The sequence below is a fragment of the Kogia breviceps genome, chromosome 12 (assembly GCF_026419965.1).
Source record: "Kogia breviceps isolate mKogBre1 chromosome 12, mKogBre1 haplotype 1, whole genome shotgun sequence".
NCBI lineage: Eukaryota > Metazoa > Chordata > Mammalia > Artiodactyla > Physeteridae > Kogia > Kogia breviceps.
In genome coordinates this window covers 34,021,998-34,043,569 of record NC_081321.1, presented here as the reverse complement: position 1 = coordinate 34,043,569, position 21,572 = coordinate 34,021,998, and the positions used below count along the sequence as shown (strand labels likewise).

General features: G+C 37.0%; 1 long non-coding RNA gene across 1 annotated transcript in view; it reads right to left on the bottom strand.

Moving 5' to 3' along the window:
• The window catches only part of LOC136792261 (uncharacterized), a 221,407-nt gene that overhangs the window by 32,465 nt on the left and 167,370 nt on the right, over nucleotides 1-21,572 (bottom strand). Inside the window, exon 4 of the long non-coding RNA XR_010835790.1 lies at nucleotides 6,010-6,084. This is a non-coding gene — a long non-coding RNA (uncharacterized lncRNA). The remainder of the gene's footprint in view (nucleotides 1-6,009; nucleotides 6,085-21,572) is intronic.

Genomic DNA, 21,572 nt, shown 5'->3' with positions numbered 1-21,572 from the left:
AAATAGACATTTCTCCAAAGAAGATATACAGATTGCCAACAAACACATGAAAGAATGCTCAACATCATTAATCATTAGAGAAACGCAAATCAAAACTACAATGAGATATCATCTCACACCGGTCAGATTGGCCATCATCAAAAACTCTAGAAACAATAAATGCTGGAGAGGGTGTGGAGAAAAGGGAACACTCTTGCACTGCTGGTGGGAATGTAAATTGATACAGCCACTATGGAGAACAGTATGGAGGTTCCTTAAAAAACTACAAATAGAACTACCATATGACCCCGCAATTCCACTACTAGGCATGTACCCTGAGAATACCATAATTCAAAAAGAGTCATGTACCAAAATGTTTATTGCAGCTCTATTTACGATAGCCAGGACATGGAAGCAACCTAAGTGTCCATCAACAGATGAATGGATAAAGAAGATGTGGCACATATATACAATGGAATATTACTCAGCCATAAAAAGAAATGAAACTGAGTTATTTGTAATGAGGTGGATAGACCTGGAATCTGTCATACAGAGTGAAGTAAGTCAGAAAGAGAAAAACAAATACCGTATGCTAACACATATATATGGAATCTAAGATTTAAAAAATGTCATGAAGAGACTAGGGGTAGGATGGGAATAAAACACAAACCTACTAGAGCATGGACTTGAGGATATGGGGAGGGGGAAGGGTAAGCTGTGACGATGTGAGAGAGTGGCAGGGACATATACACACTACCAAATGTAAATTAGATAGCTAGTGGGAAGCTGCAGCATAGCACAGGGACTTCACCTCTGTGCTTTGTGACCACCTAGAGGGGTGGGATAGGGAGCGTGGGAGGGAAGGTGACAAAGGAGGGAAGAGTTATGGGAACATATGTATATGTATAACTGATTCACTTTGTTGTAAAGGAGAAACTAACAGACTATTGTAAAACAGTTATACTCAAATAAAGATGTTAAAAAAAAAAATTCTCTGAGAAGGTGTTAAGATAACACCAAGCACTTATGTTACTATATATTACATAATATAGGATATATATGCATAGCAATTTGATTTGCCAGTTGATTTTGCTGAAGCTGCTAATACAATAATTAAGAGTATTTTTAACATAAAAATGAATGGTTCCTAATGGGGAAACTGAATGAACAAAACTGCTCACTTCCTAATTATTTTCTTTTGAAAAAAAATGACAAATGTTAGATAAACTGACTTTAATTGCAAAGAAAAATGTCAGAAGTGACATTTCAACACTTCAGTATACTAATGATCTCAACTAAAAGAAATGTGAAATCAACCAAGGCTACTGTCATTAGTTTCTTCAGGGCCTCACAACCAGAGGAATAAACAATTAATATGTTAAAATTATTCACTGCTAACATATCATTATGATTCCTAAATATCAGCCTAACCATGTTGATTGGACCTTGACAGAAATAGGCAAAACTGCCATTTAGTTAACAGTACAACATTATCAACAAGATAATAAAGATGACATTACTGAATGTCAGATTCAGAGTGGAAGGGGGAGGGGGTGGGTTGTGTGTGTAAAACCAAAGTGGGTTTGGCACACAAACTATAGGACTGACAGAATCAGGGAATCAGTTTAGTAAAATCGGTGGTTAAACACTACAGACTAATTAATGTATTTCATGTTTTTGCTGCCATCTAATCATAAACCATTCACCTCGACCCTTGAGAAGCTTATTCTCTCAGCAAGACTGTCTCATAGAGAAACCTGTTTAGGGTAGATGAGACTTGACAATTCAGAGAATTCAAAGGAGGATGTTCTGCTCTTCTGACCCACAATTTAATTGGAACACAATAGTACTTAACCTTGAAATACTATGCCTTGCATTGGTCCATGTTACCATCTGCAATCAATCATATCAATAAAGTTAATTCGGCAGTTTCCAAAATAGTTTTGCTACATTATAACCCTGTGATTTTTCCATATGAAAGTTTGATATTAAATATATATGTATATGTATACATATATATGTATATAAAGTTGTATATAATATATATTACATATATATATATTTTAAAATATATATATATAGAAAGCTTTTAAGTTCTTATCGGTTTTCACTCTCCCACCTCCAAGTACCAGGTTAGAAGTTTGATACAGTAGTAAAAACTATAGATAGCAATTGAAAGAAAGTTATGAGTGCTTGTCTTAGAATGCTACCCGACACAACACAGGAAGTGCTAATTCAAATAATCTGTTCTCAAGACCACCTCCCTCCTTTTTAAAAAACATATTAAGGGCTTGTATCCAATGGAAACTGTCCTCAGCATCATCTGCTCTTCTGTTAAATCATTTATTCATTCATTCCTTTATTAAGTGTGGGCTACAAAACAGGCACTGCCCAGAATGCTGGTGATAATATGATAACTAAAAAGAGACACCATTTCCACTTTCTTGCAGTTTACAGGCTTGTGGAAACATAGTCATAAATCAAATAATCATGATAATGAATCTGTCATTACAAATTGAGATAAATGCTCTGAAGGAAAGGAACAAGTTTCTAGGAGAGCATAAAACAGGAGGTCTAGGGCTTCCCTGGTGGCGCAGTGGTTGAGAGTCTGCCTGCCGATGCAGGGGACACGGGTTCGTGCCCCGCTCCGGGAAGATCCCACATGCCGCGGAGCGGCTGGGCCCGTGAGCCGTGGCCGCTGAGCCTGCGCGTCCGGAGCCTGTGCTCCGCAACGGGAGAGGCCACAACAGTGAGAGGCCCGCGTACCGCAAAAAAAAAAAATCATACGGCAAATGATGGAACAGAAATTCCAGTTGGGGTCTTGGTAAAAAACAAACAAACAAACAAACAAAAACAGGAGGTCTAGATTGGAGATAGAGGGAGAGTTTCCCCAATAAAGTGACCCTTGGGCTGGAGTTAACTGGGAGAAGAGAAGAGTGGAAGAAGGGAGAGCGTTCCACACAGGGGGAAGGAAACACTAGTGTCTAAAGGCCATTTGGCCAGAGGAAGCCCAAAGCCATTCCTCCAGAGTTGGTGAATTACAGCCACAGGAGAGTGCCCTGCCAATGCTAATGCTGCTTCTACTCGATTCAAGGTTGCATCCAGGACAAGGAAATTTCTAGTTAAAGTGAGACAAGTGGCCTGGCCCTGTACTTGTGCTCTTCTCCGACATTCGCCAGGTAGCCCCTGACCTTTGGCCCTTCTTTGATAAAAATTCTTTCTTATTTATTATTTATTTAAATTGGGGTATAGTTGCTTTACAATTATGTGTTAGTTTCTGCTATACAATGAAGTGAATCAGCTATATGTATACATATATCCCTTCCCTCTTGGACCTCAAAAAAAATTCTTATTTAAATGACAACAGCTAAACAACATGTAATCCCTGAAGCAGAATTGTTGAAACAAATGGAACTAAAATTTTAAATAAGTATAATAAACATGCATAAAAAGAACATTAAAAATCTGAAGGAGACCTTGATTCCTTCATGCTTTTTATAGACTTTCCCTCTTATAAGCTCCCCTTCTTTTTCTAAGCCTTTCCCCACCACTCATATGACCCTTAGCTATGTTAGAACAGGAGGACCAATCTCACTATGGTGTGTAACTTCTTTATATCAGCCACTATATTAAATCCCAGGTCATTCTATATCTCCCATAATTTATATCTCTTTATGCTTCCTTCTCTGACCCATCTCCCACCGTTTCCTAGGTCCTAAAACCTTTACACTGGGCCCTCCAGATGTCACAATCAGTAGTCCTCAGCAAATCACTCATATCCTTGACCTTTTTGCTACACCCTCTCTTTACCTTCAGGCTCTGCAAAAACCTGGATTTCCCCTGAGGACACCATTTCCCCTCAGTCTTCTCAGTGGGTGACTATTTTCGCTCTCACACCCCTCTTACTTTGGAACCCAGAGACACTGCAGATGTCTTCCTAGCATTTTCTTGTTGCTTCTAATCCAGTGTCTGTCCCATTCCCCTGACACTTCCAGCTGAGGTTCTCAGGTCAATTCTCTGTTTCTTTTTGCTGTAATCATCTACTACCCCTGCCATTCCTTGACGATCTAGCTCCTAGCTCCTGTCATTCTATCCAACACTACTCCTGTCTTAAGTCTTAGGTGACTTCCTTATCCATATGGATGATGTTCATGGACTTCCATAACCATGACCTCTCTCTTCAGGTGAGGAAGGTGTCCTCACCCTACCTCAGTATTCATGCTGGAGGCTTTCCCTAGACCTTGTCATTACTGATAACTGAAACCACTTCATAACTACTTTGTAATCTCAGTTGCAAGTTCCACATTTTAAGCTCTTTCCAGCTCAATCTAATTCCCAAATTCCTTTAATTCACCAGCCCTACAGGGAACTACAATCCATTTTCTACCACCTTTTCAACTACCATCTGTATGCCCTCATTTGTCTACTTAACTAGCTTAAGTCTTAAAGAAAGGAATAAAGAAGATTAGATAAAACCATATAAAATATAAAATTATTTAACAATACTAAATAATTCTTGAGTTCAAAAAGGACAACATGGAAAAAGTTACAAAATGTTTAGACTTAAATAACAATACTTATAATACATTCCTAAGTATGTTGGATTAAAATTAAAGCTCTATTTCTATTTAAATACACTATTGCATTTAAATATATTTATCAGGAAATAAAAGTTAAAAGTAGGTAACTGAATCATTCAACTCAAGAAGTTTTAAAGAAAGCAGTAGTACAAACATAAATAATAAAGATGTGGGCCAAAATAAATGAGATGAAAAGTAATATAAAAATGGAGAAGATTAATATAACCAAATGTTGGTTCTTTGAAAAGTTTAGTGAGATAGATCTCTGGTGAAACTTATAAAGAAAAAATAAGATAAACTAACAATACAGAATGAAAAAAGAGAAACAACCACAGACTTAGTAGAAACTAAAAGTGGTGAGAGTATTATGAATAACTATATGCTAATAGATATGAATACTCAATGAATATAAATACCCAGATGAAACAGATAAATTTCAAAATTTAAATGAGTCAATTTGTAGAAAAGTATTAAAATCCAAACTGGCACAAGAAGCACTCCAGCTGCTGATCTAAATTAACAAAGGCATGCCTAGAGCATGATATTTCTCTAAGAAGTGTATTTGCTGTTCAAAAGAATTGGCAAACATTGCTGTAAAAGAAGAATTGGTCTTTACAAGCTAAGTAAAGTTGACGTGAGTTTGCAGCATAAAGGAGGACAAAGAGGAAGGGGAGAGGAGAAAGAAAGGTGGGAAAGAGGGCAGAACAAAGTCCAAAGACATTTAAAGATGCTGAAACAGCAATCAAAAAATCTCTACCTCCAAAAAGCTTCAGCCCCAGGTAGTTTTGTATGTAAATTCTACCAAACATGTAAAGAAAATTTAGTCCTATTTTGTAAAAGTTATTTCAGATAAAAAGTAAGAGAAAGCTACCTAGCTCGATTTATCAGACTAACATAATCTTGCACCGTGGAATAAAGGCAATAAAAATGACAGAAAAAGGGGGCTTCCCTTGTGGCGCAGTGGTTGAGAGTCCGCCTGCCAATGCAGGGGACACAGGTTCGTGCCCCTCTCACATGCTGCGGAGCGGCTGGGCCCGTGAGCCACGGCCGCTGAGCCTGCGCGTCCGGAGCCTGTGCTCCGCGACAGGAGAGCCCACAACAGTGAGAGGCCCGCGTACCGCAAAAAGAAAGACAGAAAACGGTTATAGGTTAATTTCACCAATGAACACAGATGAAATTAACTTTCAGGTTATTTAAAAATTAATACAGTTCAAATAGGAATTATAGGATAATCATCAGATATTCTATCACTGTAACTAACCACATTAACAACCAAGTGAGAAAAATTATATAATTATCTCAACTATCTAAATATTGATAGAATTTAATGACTATGGTTAAAACTCTCAGCAAATGAAGAATGAAAGAGGATTTCCTTAACTTGATAAGATTATATACAAAACACCTACATTAAACATTATAGTTAATGGAGAAACATCATACTTATTACCTGTAAGATCTGCAACAAGACAAAGTTGCCCACTATCACCACTACTGTTCAACAGAGTAGGTCCTGGCCAATACTCTAAGGAAAGAAAAAAGAAATGATAGGTATAAGCATTGAAAGGGAGGACATTAAACTGTCATTATATACAAATTATCTGATTATCTGCCTTGAAAACCCCAAAGTTTCAACAACTATTACAGTGGTAAGAGTTCAGCAAGGATTAAAAAACAAGCAAACAAACAAGAAACTCATAAAAAGCAATAGAATTTATCTACATGGATAGGGATCATATATCAGGATTAGATATACACACTCTCTATCATATAATTTGGTGGTGCCATCCTCCAGCCCCAATTATGGACAGAGTACTTAATGTACTTAGTATTAGGAAAATACTTAATACTTCTTTCCAAAATGATGCTGGCCCTGACTATGCTTTGGCCAGTGGCCTGTTAGAGGACTGAATGAGAACAAAAGCTTGAATCTTGCCTGCATGGTTCAGTTTGGAAACCATCACGCCCACCACCTAGTCTGTGGAAAATTGTCTTCCATGAAACCAGTTCCTGGTGCCAAAAAGGTTGGGGACCGCTGCTCTAGAGAATACTGAACACTAAGAAGAAACGATTGTCGTATAACGTACTTATACAGAACAATATAGTATTTATAAAGTGAGAGAAATTAAGTTTTCTTTTTGATCAATTACATATTTTCCGAAGCAGAGACCATTAAGAAAGAAAAAAAAAGTAGTATCTCATTTTGTTTTTTTTCTCCTTAAATTTTCTCATTCTGTCTTTCTATGCATGACTACTCATGGCTGGCTCTTCAGATACCTGGCTCTCTTCAAGTAAGAAGCACTGATAATTTCTACATCTGTACATGTCAACAGTCATCCTCATAATCAGTCAAATCCATGTGAATGATCTTTGAGGACCGCAATGCCTACTTTCTACTTAGAGTTGGACTGCACTATCTATAAATGCCCCACACAGCTGCTTAGTGGGAAGAAATATGTGCTAATTGCTTCTGAAGTTGAAAAAGGATGAGGAGATAGGCCAGTCAGGAGGAGTACTGGGCGATCTCCTTCTAATTCATGCCTCCCCACCATTTGCTCACTCCTGGCTCTGGACCTTCAGGACGGAGTGGGTCCCTGGAACAGAAATGAGGGGTGGGCAGGGACGTGAGGTGGGCCCTGGAACCCTGGTCACACCACTCTTGCCTTTCCCTGGAAATCAATTTGCATCTACCTTGATTCAACAGATATGTTCTCCTTGAAAAGTTACATATTAGCAATAGGCACAATTTAATGTATACATTCTCTGTACTCAGCCCAATGCTAGGCACTCTGCTTATATTAATTCTCCTCCCAATAATCCTGTTTTTTACAGATAAAGAAACTGAAGTTTAGAGAAGTTAAAACAATTGATCTGAAGTCAGCAATTAATTAAGAACTCATATCTGTCTGATTCCAAAGATCAGCTCTTTTAGCTAGAGGATCCTGTCTCAGACTACATAACTGGTAAATGGCAGAAACCAGATTTAAAGTGAGGTCTTGACTCCACATTTTGGTTTCATCACTCAACGAATTGTTGTTAAGCTTATGAACTAATGAGTGAAGTGATCAAGCAATCGGTATTGTTTGAAGTGAGATGATGAATTTTGGGAATGAAGGTTAAGAAATATGCTAATATCATACATCTTTATTAGATTTGAGTAATAGTTGTTATTTTTGCTAGGGGTTAAAGGCAATTGTCTTAAAACAATTGACTCAGAGTGAGAGTTGAAGTCAGTAAGGTAGGACCCACAGTCGAGACTGAAAGCAGGACACCAGAGGCAGGTTACAACGTAATCCTAACCTGTAACCACTCTGTTCTAGGAATTATGTTAGCTGGAGTTAGAAAGATGAAAAGGAATACTCTAATATTAACTATACTTCCTGTGCCTCAGTTTCCTTATCTGTACAATGGGAATAACAATAATACCTATTTCAGAGTGGTTTTGTGAGGGTTAAATGAGATAATACAGGCAAAGTGCATGGAACACATTAAGAGTTAGCACTTAATAAATAATAGCTGTAATTATTATTAATATTGCCTCAGTTCTTGCTTTTTTTTTTTTTTTTTTTTTGTGGTACACAGGCCTCTCACTGTCGTGGCCTCTCCCGTTGCGGAGCACAGGCTCCGGACGCGCAGGCTCAGCGGCCATGGCTCACGGGCCCAGCCGCTCCGTGGCATGTGGAATCTTCCCGGACCGGGGCACGAACCCGTGTCCCCTGTATCGCCAGGCGGACTCCCAACCACTGCGCCACCAGGGAAGCCCTCAGTCCCTGCTTTTAACGCACCAACCGGCATGGGTCAGGGAAGAGCAACAGCTGATAGTGCTTCCCAAATGGTGGTGGATGAGTCACATCAAATTAAGAAAAGCAGAATTGTATCAACTCCCCCAAATGTATATTTTTCTAAAATTAAATGTGTACACCAAAGATCTGACTCTAAGAAACTAGTTTTAAAATACCTAATAAAAACCTAAAGTATGTCTCTATTATTTAAATTCAAACCTCTTAAGCAAGGGGAGGAGTGGCTGTATCCAGTCTCCGTGGGGACAGTGGGTCTTAATGACAGTTCTTTCTAAGGTTCTGTTCCGCATTACCTTTCTGTGACCTGAAAAATGTCACTTGATGCCATTTTTCTCAATCAGATCACCTGCCAAACTGGTTAAAATCAGTTTCTTACAGAGACCCAGATGCTGCCTCTAACCTAAACTGTGCTTGGTGAGTACCTCTCCACCTCCTGCTCCCCCTCTGCAATCAAGGAAATAGCAGTTGATGTCTTAACTGCTGCTACCTGGCAGAAAAATCATACACCTGTTGACAGACTGGCTCAAAACAACTTTAAAGGGAAACTTCAAAAGTATGACAAGATTCTTCTCCTGCCAGTGCCACCTCAGACAGGCTACTGGAGGGAAGGTCCAGAGCCCCAATTTGATAGGACGGCGTTTCCAAGGAGCACAGGTGCAAGTCACCATTCTTTCTGACTGACAGGTGCTCATCACCTACTCAGACAATGTTGAAACAGGAAAAACAGGAAATCCCACAGATACCTGCCAGAAATCCTCTTGCCAGGACAAGAGTTCCAGTTTTTTAACAATGCCTGGATAACATATTTATAAAGCATGTTGGAGATTTTCAACCTTGGCAAATGATATATGTTTATAAAGTCATTCTTAAGTGTTCACGTATTGTAAACAGGCAGGTCAGCTTAACAGGGATCGCCTTTGAAGTGTCTTTAATAAATATACAATTAAAGAATCAGGCTTGATGGCTTTGCTAGATGGAATTTTGTTGTAAATACCTTCAAATCCTATAGCTCAGGTTGTATGTTGAAGCTTCTTCTGACCTCAGGAGAATGACTGTAACCCCTGACTCTAACCTCAAGCATTTATCTCATTCTGGTTTTTTTCTTGGTTTTCCTAGTCTAATTTGGCCAGCTCTACCTACATGTGTTCAGCTTTGCAGTGATTTATTTCATATGCTCCTTCTTATTTCGATTTGGCATGTGTTCCTATCATTCCCATATGTCAACAGGTTACTTTGAATTCCACTGTCTTATGTAGTCCCCCAAGATGACCATGATTTTTCATACCACGGAAAATGGTTATAGGAAAATAACCTCTGTATTTGAATGAGCTAGTTAATTCCAAAATGCCCATTTCACGTGGATTCTTAATTCCTGTACAAATGAAACTTGAGAAACCTCTGTCCTCATCTAGGCGCTACTGGGATCAACTCCTGCTCCTCAGGCAAGACTTCTGCTTTCTTTTCTGTCCAACCCTAACTCTCCTCTGAAGTGTGATGATACTGAGTGCTTCATTAAACACCATCAGCCCAAGGGGAAGCATATGCTACTCAGAAGCATTTACCACCAAATTATATAGATCTGTTTCTCGACCCAGTTCTCCTCTGTTTATGGATCCCAGAGCCAGCTGCACTCATTCATCTCATTCTTATTAAATGCTACTGTGCATTCAACTGTTTGAACAAACGAAGGAATGCTTTGAAATGTCCCTTTAAGAAAATGATACGAAGTGAGAGAGTGGCACGGACATATATACACTACCAAACATAAAATAGATAGCTAGTGGGAAGCAGCCACATAGCACAGGGAGATCAGCTCGGTGTTTTGTGACCACCTAGAGGAGTGGGATAGGGAGGGTGGGAGGGAGATGCAAGAGGGAGGAGATATGGAGATATATGTATATATATATATGATTCACTTTGTTATACAGCAGAAACTAACAACAATGGGAAGTAATTATACTCCAATAAAGATGTTTAAAAAAAAGAAAAAGATATACTGTTATTTTCTTAAAAGACACATCATTTAAGTATGAAAATGTATTAATTTTGCCAAAAATTCCCTGGAGAAATGATGACTGATCTTCAAAAGACATCGTTCTTACCAAAGACAGAAAGCTAGCACCCTTGTGGGCGCTCAATCAATGATTCATTTGGCTGATACAAAGTACCAAGGCTGTGTCAACACAGAGTAAGAACATCTGGAGGAAAAGTGAAAAAGTCAAGCATGATGTTTCAGTACTCGACACTGAGTAATCACGTTTCCATAGAAATGTTTCTCTATTAACTAAACATTTTGTTATCCTAGTATCTATATAGGTAAGTTTATACGTTTGGTATAAAGCACTTTCTAAATCCTTTAGTTTCCCCTAATAGGTTTCCTGACAAGGTGACATAATACTACTTCCATCTGACAGGTACAACCAATACCTATAGAGACAGCTACCTTTGCCTCAGATTCAAGACCAAAGAGTTATATGGCTTTAGCCTGATTTGTCACTGTAGCATTTCAATTTAATTGCAGTTTTACAAACAATGGCTATTTTGTGCAGGATTGTTTTGGTTGCCTCTTCTTAAACAGGCATTTTGGCAGTATACTTTAGAACGAAGTCATTCCTTTCTGTGGCCAGGGAAGCTTCGCAATTATTTTGATTTCATCCTGTTAGGTTTTTAGTTCTTTGAAAACAGCAGCACAAACACTGCATTTGGGTTTTCTGTGTTGTTGGTGAGCAGTTACTGAAACGGACGAGCTTTTTAATGCAAACATTATGCATACTGCAGCCAGACAATGGAAAGTCTGCTTGCAACCTGAGCAGGGCTGGATGCAATCTTTCCCAGTGGGTATCTATCATTTCAGGTGCTGCCGAAGAATTCGTTATAGACTTTTCATTTTTCAACTGTTTGTTTGAATCACATACCAAGTCAAATTTAATTAGTTATATTCATCCAGCAGATGGTACAGTATTCTATACTAAAATATAAATTCCTTTACTTAATTGAGTAATGCATTTCATATGATCTCTTTTATAAATTTCAAAACCAATTCTCTTCAAACAGGCCTGCACATTATTTGGATGCAGGCCCAAACAGGTTAAAATTGATTTAATGCTCTCCCCCCAACCCACCCCCGCAAGGACATTATGTAAATGAAAGCAAGTCTGCCCTGACTGTTTTATTTTAATGTCCCCTTCTACATAAATTACACTGGCATCTGGGAGAAAAGAGGTGGCATTAAACTTAAATTATGTGGAAACCAGTTTCTGAAACTTCAAAGGTCAACATGTCACAAAGATGGTCATATTGAAATGAATTCAATTTGTTTCACACTGGAAAAACCGAACATCCACGATCAGTTTGTTAAAACAAAATTTTTGATAATATTAAATAGATTCCTCATAGATACATGGATATTCCTTCCAGGATAGCCAGTTAACCTAAACATTAGAATTGAGACAGAAGGGCTATCTATCTTTACATGTTAGTTATATACTGTTATAGGCACCTGTAGCACTCAAACACAGTTTTTGGACAACAAAGTGTGCAGTGGAAAATTGCACCCTTGGTAGATCTTGGATTGCTGCTTCTCTGACCACCCAAGACTCAAAAGGATTTCATTTCTCCCCTAAACATTGTATCATTGCTTCGGGCATCTGCCTATTTTTTTCTTCTGGTGGAATTTGAAACATGCTGAATTTTCTCAACCTGTGTCAACAACCTATTAAAGGGTACAAACCGATTCATTGAATGCTGGAAGTAAAAGAATTTTTATCCATTTTTTATTCCATAGATGACATATATTCTGCATATATACGGAATCAGCCAACTCCAGTGCCTATTGTAGATGTTAGCAGTTAATCATGACACGTGTGTCTTCTAAATCTTAAACCAAGCCCTCCAGTCATGAAGTGAATACTCTTGATACTTGCCATCTTCTTCTAGTCTGACCCTTTTATTATGCTGATAAGGAAATTTAGGCACAAAGACTTGTAATAGAATCTTTTTTAACTTAGTCACAGAGGTAACTAAAGTTCAGGTCAAGACTGATAAGTATCTCAATTCCTAGGCAGATATTTCTCCCACTACATTATGTTACCTCTTGAGTGAAAAAAATCTAGGGTATAGACTGAGGCAGAGGAAAAATAATTTTCCTTTACTATTGTTACTGAACCAAACTTCCGTCTGCACAGGAAAGCCAATCTTCGGACACAGGGTTGTGGTGAAGGAAAGCACAGCATTTACTGTAAGGTGACAGATGAGGAGTCTGAGGCAGCTAACGCTCAAAAGACCCAAACTCCCTGATGGGTTTCAGGGAGGCATTTTTAAAGGCAAGGTGAGGGAGGGGAGTTGCAGGGTATGTGTTCAACTTGTGCACAATCCTCTGATTGGTTGATGGTGAGGTAAGAGGGCGGTGTCACAGGGGTTAACGTTATCAATCCATCTGGGAAGACCCCAAATGTAATGGAAGGCAATGGTTATTTTAGTAAGGTTTTTTTCATACAGATCTATCTCTGTGTGACTCTGCCTGTGCTGATAAGTCAGTCTCTTCTTCCTGGGCACATTCCACAAAGGAAAATTTATGCCCTCATTTTAGGCAGAGCAGAGAACTCTTCGTATATATGTTGATTCTCAGTTGCCTTCAGCTCAAAGTAATCCTTATGCCCAAGTGGCATATTTGGGGGTGGCATATCCTGGTCCCCTTCAAACTATCAAGAGTGAAGACATTACAACTATGGTTTCCCACTGGGTAGCTAATTTGATGAAGGCACTAAGCAACTGCTCCAGGCAGTTCGCCAGCCACCCTCCCCCACTGAATCTCTGGGTGTTCTTTCTAGGCCCTGCCACTTGAAGTTTCTGCATTACAGCTTTACCAGTCTTCTTTAAATTATCCAATATTTTCAGCAGCTCTTTTAGTTTCTAGATAGAAGAGATTCTACTTGTCTGAGCCTTATGCAGGTCTCTTATGGGTGCCATCAAGTTCAAGCAATTAAGTGGTTCCCTTATTTCCAGTTTACTGGATTAAAATGTACCAACAAATCTCTGAGAAACCCTAGTGAAGGGAAAGAGTGTATCTTTTGAATCCAGTTCTTGCTGTGCTAGCTACTATCAGCAAGACCTTAAAGACCTTTCATTACGGAAACTAGATTTCAATGCATGTAGGTCACCCAGGACAGAGTCGAAGCTCAATAAACAGTAGTTCTGATGATGATAAGGATGATGATGACTTGTGGGAATATACTCCTCTGTTTTGTATAGTTTTCTTCAAAAGAACCTAGTTAATTCTCTATAGATTTCTTCCCTCCTCCTCCTCCTCCTTTACCCCCATCCTTCCCCCTTACACATACATCAGACACAGTCATACTTAAAGATCTGCAATATTCATTTACTTGGAAAAGACAACAATATCCTGAAATTAATATCCATTAACTTCATTACATGCTAAGATTTAACACTTAAAAATCTTAGACAGAAGTCAGGTTAGATGTCTCTTCCTTCAGGCACTGGTCCCTAACGAGGTAGACCCACTGGCAACTGGTACTGAAAGGCTGTACTGATCTCTGTTGCTTACTGATTCATACCTCTTTCCTCTAGACCATAAACTCCTTTGGGGGAGAGTTAGTGTTTAGTTTAGTGTGTCTTGTATCATAGTAGGTAATTACTTCTGAAAAGATAAATGAATTAGTGTTATCTGGGATGGAAAGTAGGGAAAAATAAGGAGGTCAATTTCCCAGTCCTTATGATTTGGGGATAATAAATATTTGGAAATTATCTGGACAAAGAGATAGAAGTTACTTAATTTACAGGGATTAAATTGAAGTTATTTAATTAACCCTTTTCCTTTTGAAACACAAATAGCTGATGTAACAGGTTCACATTCAGATTCTGTTAAGCAGAAAGATTCATTTTCTTTTTCTTCTTTTTTTTTTTTTTTTAATGAGAAGCCAAAGCACTGGATGTTTCATATTTCTAGGAAAATATTCCTAGAGGCATTTTCATCTCTGAATATACATTCACCTTAAAAGTATGTTTTTAATAAAAAGGAAGACTGTGCATTTATTTTATGATGTTTCTTGGTGAATGATCTCCAGATTTTTTTTTTTTTTTATTAATTCTATCTGCAGGGCCCGCTCTAAGCAAACACATGTCATATGGAAGCTGGTCTTTCCTTTTCTATAACTGGTTCTAATCAATCCCAGCAATAAGCAAAGGAGATGTCATGATTGTGCTATGACTGAAGAGATACCAGGATGGGCTACAATGAACTTCCTGACATACTGAACTGCTAAGGTAAATTCTACCATTAGACCCTTCATCCTTTTGACAAGCCATTTATGTCCCTGTTACAATGCAAACAGCCTTGTCCTGGGAGGGAAATATTTATTATGTCTTTCTTAACAAACAAAATTTTGATTGAGGGAAAGTTAAAAAAGCATGCCACAGAGTGAAAGAGGATATTTCCTATATATTCAATAAATGGCTCATATGTAGAATGAATACATAGCCTAAAAATGATTAAGAAAAACAGACGAATGACTTGGATAGACATTTACAATACAGGTTGCTCTTGTCATGCCCATCACAGCTTAGTAGGAAACCCTCAAAAGGATTAAACTTGTTTCTGAGTAAATAACTGAGTCCCAGAAAAAAAACAACCAAAATAATTAGAGAAATGCAAAAATATCCAGCACTTAACATGTTAAAATTCACACTACCTAGCATTCAATAATAATTAAAAAAAAAAAAAAAAAAACATTACCAAGTGTGCAAAGAAGCAGAAAAATATCCAGAATGGAGAGAAAATGAGTCAATAGAAACAGACCCCCAAATTACTCAGATTATAGAATTATTAAAAACCAATATTAAAACAACTTTTATAACTATATTTCATGGTTATAAAGGTAGAAAAAGACATGAGTATGTTAATGAGAGATACAGAAAATAAAATAGAAATGAAGAAAATAGAAATCATAAAATTCTAAACAGAAAAAATTTCAGGGAACAAAAATAAACCAGACGGAATTAACAGGAAATTAGATGTTGCTGAAGAAAGAGAAAACATGAAGATGTAGCAATAAACTGTGCAATATTAAACACAGAAAGAAATAAGAAAAAAAAATAGATCATCAGTGAGCTATGGGGCAACTTCAGACAGCTTAACATATGTGTAATCACAGACCCTGAGGGAGGAGAGAGAGGGAAGCCAGAAAAAATGTTTAATGAAATAGTGGCCAAAATTTCTCAAATTAAATAAAAATAATGAACCCACAGTTCATGAAGTACAACAAAGTCCACCACAAGAAATATGGAGAAATAGAACCAAGACACATCAAATGACTTAAAACCAGAGACAAACAGAAAAATCTTAGAAGCAGCTAAAGGAGAAAAAAAGAAACATGTACCTGGGAACAAAGATATCAGTGGTTGTTCTGGGGGAAGGGGAAAAAAGGAGGGATGGGATGGAGCAGGTACAAAGGGGTATGAGGAAACTTTTAGGGGTGATAGATATGTTAATTACCGTGATCGCAATGATGGTTTCACAGGCACATACATTTATCAAAAGGTATCAAATTATATATTTTAAATATGTGCAGTTTATTGTATGTCAATCATACCTTAATAAAGCTGTTCATAACTTCATAATGACATACTGCTATGGCCACAAAAATAGATAAAATCAAAAAGCAGGCAGTACCAAGTACCATTAGCAAAAGTGAAATTTTCACACACAGTTATGAGAGGATAATGCGATAAACAACTTTGGAAAATTCTTTGACAATGTCTCCTAAAGCTGAACTTGTACATGATGCACCAGCGGTTATACTCCTAAGTATGTAGACAGGAGAAATACCTGCATGTTTACCAAACTATATGCACAAGTAACATTGCTAGTAATAACCCACCCTGGAAAATCTCAAAGTCCAACAAGATTAGAGTGAAGTATGGTATATTCATAATATAGAAAACTATAAAAAAGAAGGAAAAACTGCTAAACAGCCATGTGGATGAATCTCAGAGGCATAATGTTTAGCAGTCCCAAAGAGTATATATCACATGATCCCAACCATATAAAGTTCAAAATAGGCAAAACTAATTAGGTTATTAGAAGTCATGATGCACAAGACTTCCCTGGTGGTCCAGTGGCAAAGAATCCACCTTCCAATGCAGGGGACCTGGGTTCAATCCCTGGTCGGGGAAAAGATCCCACATGCCTCAGGGCAACTAAGCCTGTGCATCACAACTACCGAACTCGGGTGCCTCAACCAGAGGGCCCGCGTGCCTCAAACTACAGAGCCCATATGCTCTGGAGTCTGAGTGCCACAACTACAGAAGAGAAAACCCACAGGCCACAACTAGAGAGAAGGCAGTGCGCCACAATGAAGACCTGACGCAATGAAAAAAAGAAAAATAAATAAATAAATAAATAAAATATTAAGGAAAAAATAAGTCATGTTGTGGGTTCCCTTGATGGGAGGAAGTGACTGGGAGGGGACATTAGGGGGCAGTTGTGGTGCTAATAATGTTATATTTCTTGATATGGATGCTGGTAACTCACGTGTTCGTTTGTAAACGTTCAAGTTGTACATTTTGCATGTTTCTCTCTCTATATATCATAGTTCAAAAAATATATACTTTATATAAACTATATAAATATATAAACTATTAAATATATATAAATATATAGTATATATAAATAGTATATATGAATATACTATTAAATATATATAAACTATATAAACTATAAATATAGTTTGGGGTAAAAGAGAAACAATGATATATGTATAAATGTAAATATATATAAATATACAACATCGTTTATGTGAATGAAAATACATGCATACATCTTTTACATTTTTAAAAGAGCCCCAATACATGAAACATTTTAAAATTTTTGTCTATGGTGGGGAGATGAAAGAGAGTGGGGAATGGAGATAAAAAGGGATGGAAGGAAGGAAGGAAGGATAGAAGGAAGGGATTTAACTATGGTTTGTCTCCTTATGAAAAATAATTGCTTATATTTAGAAAATGCACTGCTGAGTATGAAGTCATATGTGCCAGCCATTCTTAGTTTTTTGGGCTCAAATCTATCTTTACCTAAACCTCTATGCCTGCTACACTCCTCCCATCCAACCTTTTTACTAACATCCTCCCTATTAACAATAACAAAAAAGTCAACATTAATTAATTATTTGGTGGTAAATTTGGTAATAGGTATAGTTTCCAACACACTTTAAAGGAATCCTCCAACTAAGATGGCAGTATCCCTAGAATTTCCGTATATTTAATTATGTCACTTGTGCTCAAAACCCATGCTTTCATACTCGTTTTTAATAAAATGCTGGAGCTACCACAAGTCTCTCAACTTAGTATTTCTTTTAATAGGCAGCCCATTAATTAGGAAAACCTGAAGAGAATTTCAAATTCCTGAAGGAAGTTTAACTGTGAGCCACTTAAAATCTATAAAATGTACAACGAGAAAAAGGACTCAAAAATCCTAAATCTAAATGGAAATTTCCAAATGAGGAGAATGGAAATATTTATAACCCCCTACATCTCTAAAATATTCTTAAATGTTCAGACGTGGAACATTTAGTTGTAATTTCTACTTTATTCTCTCCTTTCCCTATGATTCAGCTTCAGGAATGAATGGATAAAGGAGATGTAAGATTTCAGCCATGACAGAGAAGGAAATCCTGCCATGTAAGACAACATGGGTGGACATTGAGGGCATTATGCTAAGTGAAACAAGTCAGACAGACAAAGACAAATACTGTATGATCTCACATGTGGAATATAAAAACGTGAACTCATAGAAACAAGTGTAGAAAGGTGGTTACCAAGGGTTAGGGGATGGGGGTTGGGGGGGATGGTGAGATGTTGATCAAATGGTACAAACTTCCAGTTATAAGATGCATAAGTCCTGGGGATCTAATGTACAGCATGGTGACTATAATTAACAACATTGTATTATATGTTTAAGAGAATAGATCTTAAATATTCTCACCCAAAATGATATGATAATTATGTGGCGTGATGGAGGTGTCACAGCTAATGCTATGGTGGGAATCATTTTATAATATATAAGTGTATCAAATCAACACATTGTATACCCTAAACTTATACAATGTTGTATGTCAATTATATATCCATAAACCTGGAAAAAATTAGGAAAACCTAGATACAAATAAATAGATAATATGTGATACATTTGTATGATGGCAGATTATACAGCCCTTAAGAAGATTAAACTGTAAAAAATAAAATATTATGGATTATCATCTAGAACAGTGAACAGGAAGCTAGAGTCAAATAATGATAGATATTTTTGCTACGTAGAAATTCAGCTGTGAATTTTTTTATTATGAGCATCATATTAGAGTAAAAATGCTTACAAGAAGAAACTATCATATCAAAGTTTGCAACAAGTGAGAGCAGGCTGATACACTCTGACAGAATCAGATTACGTATTACAATATCTAATCCCCTAAGGAAAGACAAGAAGTAATTTTAAAGTGTTTGTGCAGAGTTCAATGAGAAATTTAACTCTCTAGTAATAGATTTTTATAATGGAAAAACATTTTATTAAACTACTTGCAGTGTTTACTGCCAGGCATGTAATATATGTTTTATGGTATAATATCAGCTTAAATTTGGGTAATACAGCATTCCAGTATGTAGAAAATATAGATGTTTCTGCCTTTGAATCTAATCCCCTTGTATAGATATCTGCCATCTACTCAGGCTTTAGATGTCAAGTGTAACTATTTCAAATTTGTTAAAATGAAAGTTTACGTAGTGGTGAAGGAGGTAATTTTGTCACTTTTCTTCTGCGTCACTGATAATTAAAAGCTAAACTTCTTGCAAAATGATACTTTAAAAATGACTTCCTTAACCCCACACGTAACATTTATTAATTCATCTCAGGACAATTCATAACTTTATATGAGCTCCAAACCCTAGCTGTTACAGATGTAATAACAGCATAAAAACCTATGCTTTAAGCAGTGTTTAGCAAAGCACAATTGTTCTCTCTTTGGCATTTGCTCCCTACCTTATATATCTCCTAATCCTTGGTGTGCACATTGAAAATGTCACCGTGAAACTAATCGTATTTTCACATTTGAACCAGACAAATCTTATTTATTTGCCTGAATCTCACATCTTCAGGAAATTCCAAACTTCAGCAAGTTCCTTAGATTTGTATTGTGTCTAGAAAAATAAGACAAAAACACACCCTGGTAGATACAACTTTCTATTAGAAAGTCAGAATATTTTCTGGTAGTCTAGCAAGAATTCTTTAAAGTAAACATACTTACTCTCCCCACATATTGCAAAAAATTATTAGACTTTGGTTAGGTTGTTCTTTTGTTGGAGTGTGATAACATACCAAGGAATTAAGGTCTCTGAAGGCAGAGCAATAAGAAAACTCATTAGTAAAGAAAGATCAATACATAATGACACTCTGCTATGAGGATGTTATGAGAATGAAGATGGAAAAACAAATTTAGGATCTAACCATCAATCACCTTCATCATTGCACATTCAGATCTAGCCAAGACAAGCAAAGGGCTGTGTTAATCTTCTCTTACTTCTGATGTTATGAGCATAGTTCACTTTTACGCTGTAATGTAGAGCTGAGTGCTAATTTATTCCCTCTCTAAAGAACCTAATTTACATCATGATTATTTGTTATGCTCTAAAGATAGATAATTGTTCTCACCTTTTCCCTCCCTTAACTCAGCTTTTTAACACCTTTTCTAGAGTCTGCATATATGATATTGTCATTGAAAAAAAATACTCTTTCAGGAAATCATCTATATAATTTGCAAGTTAAAGTACATAAAACATGTGTTACTATTAGAATTTATAGAATTATTTAGCCTGTATTTGACTGGCATAAATTTTGCCAACATTTATTAACATTGAATGTAGACCATCCCAGAAAAATGGCAAGTGCCCCCTTGGGTCCAGGGGATTGCAGATGATAGATGCCTGACATGCACACATACACCCTGTTGAAAAAGTTAATCACAATTGTATAAAATTACTTTCCAGAATCAATTTCAAATCTCTGAAAGTTTTAATTACCTATTAAACCCTCTTCCTTGCAAACTAGTAATTAGGAAAAGAAGAATGTATATACAATGTGTCATACTTTCTATTTTTAACATTCATTGAAAAACATGGCCAAACTCATTAATTTAAATGAAAGGAACATTTCTATGCCATTGTTTACTTTCAAAAGAATTCAAAGCCTTCATTTAAATTCAAAAGACAATACAAAATGAAGTTTCACCAACTACATTCACATTTTTACTACAATTTTACTACCTTATTACCCACTTAGGATCATCTACGTGCTTTTTGTTTCCTTGTTACTTATGTGAAGCCATTTATCATGGAATGTAGTTCTCCACAGTATTTGCTTTGAGACAAGGCATTACATATGTTCCTGAGATTTAATAGTGGTAGTTTCCACACGTTTCGGATGCATTATATTGTAACGTTAAGAGCATAAGTTCTGAAGTAAAAATGTCAGAGTTTGAATCTTGGCTCCAATACTTATTGGCTATACAGATTTTGAGTAATACCTCTGGGCTTCCATTTCCTTATTTATAAACTGGATAAAATACTGTCTAGATCAAGGTATTTTTTAAGAGGATTAAATGAGTGCATTCATGTAAAACAAATAGAAAAATACTTAGCATGTGGTAAGTTCTCGGTAAATGTTAGTTATATTTTTATCATTTATATATAACATTACATTTTTATTAACCATAATTTTCCCATGTAGGTAGGCATTCCTATGTAGGTAAACAGTTTTTAAGAGAGTTAACTTTTTATTGGGGGGAATATCTTGAACAAGAGGTGCAATGTAGGACACTGAATGTGAACTAATAACAACAAAAAAAGAAAAAAGAAATTGCCAAAAAAATTCTGAAGAAGAAATGAATGGAAATCAAGAGAAATGGGGAAGACTACAGATAAGAAGGGAGAAAAGCTACAAAAAAGACCCAGGATGAAAGACTGAGTAGCAGAGCAAGGGGCCAAAGCAGAGGGAAGGAGGAAGGCAGGGACCCTGAGAGCTGGAGCCAGAGGGGGAGGGGCGCAGAACTGTGTGCACTGCAGCCCACACGGACCTGTGGGGTTGGGAGGCGTGGACCACAGCAAAGGTCTGCAACCTGGGCCAGCAGATCCAGCAGCTGCCATGCTGCAAGAT